The 6692-nt window shown below is 47.6% G+C and overlaps 1 pseudogene across 4 annotated transcripts; it reads left to right on the top strand.

The window, feature by feature from the left end:
- The first annotated feature begins 4261 nt into the window (after positions 1-4261).
- LOC148852324 (ornithine decarboxylase pseudogene) lies at positions 4262-6479 on the top strand (annotated as a pseudogene). Of its 4 annotated transcripts, none has more exons than XR_016098705.1 (2): positions 4262-4410; positions 5055-6479. The product of XR_016098705.1 is annotated as an ornithine decarboxylase pseudogene, transcript variant X2 (transcript). The 4 variants fall into 4 exon arrangements; XR_016098706.1 differs by having other exon boundaries at positions 4264-4452; XR_016098707.1 differs by lacking the exon at positions 4262-4410 and adding an exon at positions 4490-4547.
- Positions 6480-6692: the final 213 nt, after the last annotated feature.

The raw sequence follows: 6692 nt of genomic DNA, 5'->3' as shown, positions 1-6692 counted from the left end.
CTCCAGTTTCGCTCCGCTTGGGCCATATAGGATGACTCCGGCTCTGCTTCCTTGTTGGTTCGATGATCCATCTATGTGAAGGATCTAGGGCACCTCGTTCCAGGTCGACTTCGTTCAGTTTGAGCTCTATAGCCCACTTCGTCAGTCTTCCGGATACTTCAGTCTTGAGCAGAACTTGCCTCAAGCTACTGTGATCAGCGCATACGTCAACTTCTCGATCTCTGGGTACCTAGTTTCGGCTCCCTACAAAACTTTGCTCACGTAGTAGATAGGTCGTTGGACCCGATCTACTTCTTTTATTAGTACTGAGCTGACTACCTCGTCACTCGAGGAGAGGTACAACTTCAAAACATCACCCTCCTCGGGTCGGGTCAAAACTGGGATGCTAGTTAGATACCTTTTTAGTTCGTCAAAGGCGAACTAACATTCTTCAGTCCATTCAAAGTCTTTTCTCTTCTTAATTGCCTTGAAAAAGGGTAGGCAACGGTCTACTAACCTGAACATGAAGCGGCTCAGGGCAGCCATACGACCATTCAAACTCTGAACCTCTTTCAACTTGCGAGGGGGCTTAATGTCCAAGATAGCCTTTATTTTTTTGGGGTTAGCTTCGATGCCACATCGGCTAACTATGTAACCCAAAAATTTTCCCGAGGTGGCACCAAAGACGCACTTGTTAGGGTTTAGTTTCGTATTATGCTTGCGTAGGACTTTGAATACACATTGCAAATCATTTATCAGACAGCCCGAAAGTCGGGTCTTGACGACCATGTCATCTACATAACATTCAACTTTGTCGCCAATCAGCAGCTCAAAAATTCGATTCACAAGTCTTTAGTAAGTTGCCCTGGCATTTTTTAGCCCAAAAAGCATGACCTTATAACATTACAGGCCCAGTTCGGTAATGAAGGTCATTTTTTCTTCATCGGCGGGATCCATACTGATTTGGTTGTAGCCCGAATACGCATCCAGGAAGCTTAGCAACTCGTGGCCCGAAGTCGCGTCCACCAGACGGTCAATTTTGGGGAGCGAGAAATAGTCCTTCGGGCAAGCTCGATTCAGGTCAGTATAGTTGACGCACACGCGCCATTTACCGTTGGCCTTCTTTACCAGAACGGGGTTGGCTACCCAGCTCGGGTAGTGGACCTCCTTGATGAAATTGGCCGTGAGAAGTTTCCCGACATCCTTGTCGACTATCCTCCAACGTTCCGGGGTGAGGTTGCATTTCTTTTGTCTAACAGGCATGACTATGGGATCAGTGTTTATCTGTGAGTTATTATTTTTGAGTTTATGCCGGGCATTTCTGCCGCGGACCATGCAAATATATCTAAATTTTTTAGTAAGAAACTTACCAGTTGGATTTGAAGAGGTTCTCCGACTGTTACCCCGATCTGGAGGGTCCTGGTTGGGTCTTCTTCCAAAGTCGGGATGAGGGTCGTTCCCTTGGTCGGTGTAGCTCACTCTTCTGGGTATTCTATGGGCCGTTCGAGTTCAACGCTCTCTGCTAGCTTGGCTTTCCCCTTGAGGGCTGCAACGTAACAGTTCTGGGACTTGAGCTAATCACCCCGGGCTACTCCTATCCCGAAGTCCGTAGGGAACTTCATCATCAGGTATTAGGTGGACACTACCGCATGAAGCGCGTGGGTGATGGGCTGCCCTATTATGGCATTGTATGGGAAAGGCGTTGCATCCACTAGGAAGGCGTGCTCAAGCTTTCCTATACTAGGCCACGTTTCAACCTCTACAGGCAACAAGATCCGACCAAGGGGCCTAACTTCTTCTCCACTGAATCCCACTAGAGGGTTAGTTGCAGGCTGGAGGTCACTCTCTCGAAGCTGTAGCTTGTCGAAGGTGCTCCTGAATAGGATGTTAGTGGAACTTCCCGAAACCACCAAGATGCGCCTGACTTCAAAGTCGTTGATCTTCATCCTTATGACTAGCGCGTCATTGTGGGGTTACTGGACTCCTCGTGTATCATCCTCGATAAAAGATATGGGGTCCGCAAACTGTGGGCGCTTTGGCAGGTTCTGTCCTTCATGCTCCAGTTCGTGGACCGAGGTCCTCTCTGCTGTCGAGGTGCAGCCTGCGACGATGGACCCACCGGTAATCGTGTTGATCACCCCGCAGACTGGTCTTTCCCCGGGTGCTGTTCCCTACTCAGCTTGTCTGTTACTGGATTCGGGAGCATCTCTCCTCTGCTACCCCTGTTGACCTGCCTGATTTTTATTACTTTTTTGTACAAAATTTTTCAAGTATCCACGACGGATGAGTTCCTCAATCTCGTCGCGGCGGCTTTTACAATTCTCAGTACTGTGACCATTATCTTTATGGAAATGACAATATACATTCTTATTCCTGGTGGCGAGGTCTCCCTTCATCCGGGGTGGCCACCTTACAAACGGAGCGTCTTTAATCGTCAGTCGTCACTAAAATTTCCCCTTGCCTCGCATTGAGAGGGGTGTAATTCGTCCTTTCAACTAGAGGAGTTCGGGGGTGCCAACCTGACTTGCTGTCTCCCCTAGTCGGGGACTTGCTCTTCTTCCTCTTACCGCTTCCATGGTGCATCTTGTCATCATCTCTCCTCATTTCTACTGGAGCCCCGGCCTTTTGGTTCATTTCCTCTTCAGTCTCAATGAATTGGTCAACGAGCTTGAGGAAAGTGGTGATGTCCTTGGGCTTGTTCACCACTACGTGCCACTTGAACTCCTGGTGAATGACTCCTCTCTTGGCTGCAGCGAGTCTCACTATGGGGTCCAAGTTCGGGATCAAGAGGCAGGTGTTGAAAAACTTAATGTAACTCTGGATAGACTCTCCTTCTTTCTGGACTATGCCAAGAAGGCTTTCCTGCGACCTCAGACACTTATTGCTAGTGACGAATTGCGAGGTGAATGCTTGCACGAACTGCGCCTAGCCCTGGATGACTCCAGATGGGAGATTTCTATACCACGTGCGTGCTACCCCTCTGAAGGTTGTGGAGAAGGAGACACACATGCAGGCTTCACTCACCCCAGCAAGGTGCATCTGAGAGTGGAAGGAGTCCACATGGTCATTTGGGTCGAACGACCCGTCATACTTGTCCAGAGGATGTACTTTAAAGTCTTTTGTCATAGGAGCTGGTAGGAGGTTGGGAGAGAGAGGAGATGGTACCAAGAGGAGAGCCGCGGTCTTTGTGACTCCCGAGCTCACTCCCGTCTTACCCTTGGGTTGCTCACGTTGGCTGGGCTCCGTGAGCTATTCAGGGATTATGGCACGGCGTGCCCTGGGACGCTGCCTCTGCTGCTTCTTGGCGGAATCCGTGTTGGTGCTGGGCGCTTCGGTGATGTCAGGCCAGGTCTTGGCCCGGTGAGAATCTGGCTGATACTGGCTTTCGTGAACCGAAGATTCTCATTCTGAGTTTGCCGCTAGGACTTCGAACCAGTTGCCCATCAGTGAGGCTTCTAGTCGTGCACGCTGGGACGGACCGGCCTTGGAGGGGCGAGTGTCTTCCGATCCGCCTTGTTGCCGCAAGGCGGTGGGAGCTACCGGCTCTCTCATGCTGCGGGATGAGGCTTGGGAGGTTCCTTCTATGCGGGGAGGGCGGCTACTTCGGTGGTGGTTGAGCGGCTACTGGTTCTATGGCGTTATCGGGCACCGCGGCGTGGCCAGCTGTCGGCTTTGCTACAGCGTCGGGAATTGCTGCTAGTAGAAGTGACACAGGACTTGTTGTTGGTAGTGCTGGAGCTGTTGGACTTGCTGCATCTGGGCTTGAATGGTCCGCACGCACTGCACTAGGTCACCCAACTGGTTTTTCCCCACAGCAGGAGGGACCGTGGAGGGTTCAGTGAAGGTGGTGTTCGCCATAGGAGGGAATGGGGTGTTCACCGCCTCGGCAACCTGGGGTAGGTCGAGCGTGGGGATCCCGAAGGTGCTAAGAGGTACACTATACTGACTGATATGCACAGTGGGAGCCTGAAGGTGCCCCTCGGGAGTGTTCTGCCTGGCATTGCTAGAAGATGCCATTGATGCTGGTGAAAGTTTGGTATAGAAAGCTTTTCAAAACGTTTCCCACAAACGGCGCCAATTGATGATGCGCAATCCTGTCACTCCTAGCTGGAAGTGACTGTGCTCCTAGCTGGCATCGGGATAGAGATACCTGCATGAAGAGATGAAGGGACCCGGGGTTGCTGACCTGGCAGGAACACTCCGATGCTTAAATAGTACTCGGTTGTGAGCTGAAAGAGAATAAGTTTGCAAGAAGATGAGGAAGCTAGAGAGTGGTGAATATGCGATACCTTGGCCCCTGGTGGTTTGCAATCTTTATGTACTAACATTCTGGCAGGTTTGGAGGGGCTGATCCCAAATCTCTGCAGCGGCTATCTGTTGTTAGATAATGCTTCGGAATGATTGGCTGTCATCGTCAGGACTGGGGAATAGGTTAGCCAATGTGACCATGTAGATACTTTGAGATTTTATTAGGTAACGCCTTTGTGTCATTTAATCAATCTGTTGTTAGGTAACGCCTTGTGTCATTTTATCAGGATTGGGGAGTAGGTGAGCCAATCTGTTGTTAGGTAACACCTTTGTGTGATTTAATGTGAAGCTTTTTATCAAGTTATAATTACATGTATGCACCTTGAGATATAGGGTTAAAGCTGCTTAATGAAAATTCCATAAGCCAAGACACCCTATTCACACTGTAATTTATAAGTAATATAGATATATATTCTTTTAATTTCGCGTACGTGTTGAACATATGGAATCTTGAAGCATTCCCTGAATATATGAAATCTGAAGCAAAAGGGATACAAAACAAATTCAAAAGTTTTTTCTTGTGGGTTTTTATTTGCACACTCGTACATCATGTGGGTTTTTATTTTATTTTTTTCAAATAAAAAGGCTTCTGCGTCATTAATAAAACGTGTTGTTAGCATTCACTACCTATATATCTGTGGAGTCTCAAGTAAAAGAGATACAAAACAAGTTCTTAATTTCTTAAGGCGTTTTTTTTCTTATTCTTCTCTCACATATTCCGTTTTCACTCTTAGTCTCTGTGTTTTAATTTCATGGGCCACTTGCAGATCCTTGCTACTGCATCGAATCGTAGGATGCTACAATCGATGCTAATTGCTCCTGGGATCAAAGGTAAGCATGTGAGCAACATTGCAACCGATGCTCTAATGGATTTGATCCAATCTATATTATCAAACAACCAAGATATGAAGGATCCGTTCTACGTCCTGGACCTTGGGTTGGTGGTCAGTCTCATGGACAAGTGGAGACAATGCCTCCCCATTGCCCATCCTTTCTATGCTGTTAAATGTAATCCCCATCCAGCATTGCTTGGTGCCCTCGCAGCACTGGGAGCAAACTTTGACTGCGCAAGCCAGGAGGAGATTGAGGCTATCCTAGAGCTTGGGGTCTCGGCGGAGCGCATTGTCTATGCTAACCCGTGCAAGGCGGAGTCCCATATCAAGTATGCTGCTCAAGTCGGAGTTAATCTTACCACCTTTGACTCCCTGGATGAAATAGAAAAGATACAAAGGTGTCACCCAAAATGCTCGTTGTTGATTCGACTTAAGGTCCCAGAGGACAGTGGTGCGCTGCGTACTTTGGGAGCTAAGTATGGGGCATTGCCCGAAGAGGTGACGCCTCTTCTTCAAGCTGCACATAAAGCTCGGCTAGATGTTGTCGGAGTCTCATTCCATGTAGGCAGCAAGGTTGCTAATCCACGAATCTACAATGATGCAGTAGCAGCTGCTAAGGAGGTGTTTGATACTGCCGTGAAGCTTGACATGCCTAGAATGAGCATTCTCGATCTTGGTGGTGGCTTTACAGTTGGGCCAAAATTTGAAGAAATTGCTGTTATTATAGAAGAAGCCCTTAAGACTTACTTCTCCAATGAACCAAGCTTGACTGTGATTGCTGAACCAGGGCGATTCTTTGCTGAGAAGCCGATCACCCTAGCAACCCGCATCATAGGGAAGCGTGTGAGAGGTAATCTGAAGGAATACTGGATCAATGATGGAATATATGGGTCTATGAATTGCTTGCGCACTGGTAATGCAATTCTGAGTGCACCAATTGTGGTCACTTCGAATTGGGGCACTGGCAAATTAGCAGCATGTCGAGAGGACACATACCCATCGACCGTGTTTGGGCCAACGTGTGACTCAGGTGACACAATCTTTAAATGCCATCTTCTACCAGAGCTACAACTGAACGATTGGCTTGTTTTTCCTAATATGGGTGCTTACACAACCAGCTCTGGATCCAACTTCAATGGCTTTAAAATATCATCCATCTCCACCTTCCTTGCCTTCTCAGATCAGATCTAAGCATTACATCTTCAACCCCCCCGCCCTACCTCTCTCTTCTCTATCTATGTAATCCAGCGTATGAAAGAAGTTCCTGGACCAATGGAAGGACCATGCATGTCTTCTATTCTGAATGTTACTGCATCTTGTAATACTCGCTTTGAGAAATAAAAATTGTGATTATGATGATGTTGCGTTCTGTTCTATGGTATGAATGCTAATGTTTTCGTTAGGATTGTAAGACATGACTGAAAAATAGAACAGGTTTTTGCAGGGATTCTCTATAGACATAAATGACCCAATACGCCAAAAACCCCATAAATCTTGTGCATTTCTAGTTTATTTATTTCTTTACTATTCTTGATTTCTCTTTGATGTTGTCAGATCCAATGTGTTTCGAAT

Source organism: Nelumbo lutea, chromosome 5 (genome assembly GCF_056320005.1).
Source record: "Nelumbo lutea isolate HS-2025 chromosome 5, American lotus-T2T, whole genome shotgun sequence".
Lineage (NCBI taxonomy): Eukaryota > Viridiplantae > Streptophyta > Magnoliopsida > Proteales > Nelumbonaceae > Nelumbo > Nelumbo lutea.
The sequence above is the reverse complement of the archived record's forward strand: the minus strand, read 5'-3'. Positions and strand labels throughout refer to the sequence as shown.